The sequence below is a fragment of the Medicago sativa genome, chromosome 2 (assembly GCF_051527215.1).
Source record: "Medicago sativa cultivar Bolivia chromosome 2, Bolivia_mono, whole genome shotgun sequence".
NCBI classification, from domain to species: Eukaryota; Viridiplantae; Streptophyta; class Magnoliopsida; order Fabales; family Fabaceae; genus Medicago; species Medicago sativa.
This window is the reverse complement of record NC_140750.1, coordinates 51,609,542-51,611,135: the sequence shown is the minus strand read 5'-3', so window position 1 is coordinate 51,611,135 and position 1,594 is coordinate 51,609,542.

Below are 1,594 nucleotides of genomic sequence, written 5' to 3'. Positions count from 1 at the left end.
TTATAAGAATAGTCAAACGAATTATTTTTAGTCATCAAAATAGTCTATTCAAATGCAAATAAGGAGTAAAATCAAACAAATTTTTTTGAGAGACTAAACTTGAAAATGTATGATTTTGTAGGGACTAAAAACATATTTAACCTTAGAACGTATGCACTACTTTTTTTTTTTGTATGTTAAAAATATTTACCGATTAATTTTTTTTAATCTCTCATATTAAATATGGTTATAAATAACTTTAACAAGAAAAATATTAGTTTAGGGTTTCTTATATACTAAATATAGTTATAAGAAAACACACCTTAATAAAAACTAGTGGGTGTATCCTAGCAAACCCTATATATATATATATATATATATATATATATATATATATAAATATAATTAATCAATTGTTTACTTTATAAAGATGATGTTTTTTCTAACCTACTATAATTTGGATATTTGAAGGAATATAAGATTGATTTGGTGGCGGAAGGTGAAAGACTTAAGGAGTCGAGGGATAAAACACCTTTGGCAAAAACTAACAAGTTAACAATTAATTAATACACTAATATTGATTATTTAAAAAGAAAATATATCTTCTCCACTATGAGTTTAAGTGATTAATGAACTTCATCAAATAATGAATTGTTTAGAAGAATCAGTTTTTAATTCCTATATGAAACAATTTCTTACTAAATTTTACTTACCTTGTCTTACAGCCGAACTCCAGGTTATCAAGACATGTTTTTCTTGTGAACTAGAGTGTTACACCAAAAAATGATCACGTGAACATTTAAAAAAAATAAATACCGTACAACATAGATCAAAATGCTGTGAGAAAAGATAGTTTTGAAATAGTTTTATTTTTGGTTCTAAATAGTTAGAAAATTTACATAATACATTTTTTAATATGTAAGTATTATTTTCTAATAACTCTTCTGTTCTATTAGAACAAACTAAAATTATTTTTGCTTAAAATTCACATTATAGACATATACTTGTTTTTATTTAAAAAAAAGACATATACTTGTTTTAATAAGGAATAAGAAGATTAATTTTTTTTTTTTGAACAAATTAAAATGGAATATATTGCTCAAAAGAGAAGCGATTCACCCCGCACAAGGTGTGCTAAAGTGATGAACCACCCAATGTCTAATACAAACAACAGGCACCTAACAAAGATGCCCGCACCCAAGACAACAAACAAAAAAGAAATTACATGATACTCATACAAGGTAGTGGGTATCTCCACCAATCATGAAGACCAAACGGAAGAGAAACAACATTTGACGAAAGCCATAAAAAAGAAATCATCTTCACTTTTTCTACAATACTAAGAGGATCAATAACCATATTTTTGAAGACACAGTTATTTCTTTCCTTCCAGATTGCCCATGTAGAAGCCAGCCAAATAATTTTTAAGCAAAAATGAGAAGACCGCGGCATACCCGCCAAGTGAATAAATTAAGAAGATTAATTGATATAACTGAATCTGAATGTCAGATTAAATTACCTTTCTTAGAGGAGGTTATACTCCATATTCTCCTATATTTTTTTGCAAATTTAAATATCAACCGATCATATCCTTTCTCGATTAATATCCAACTTT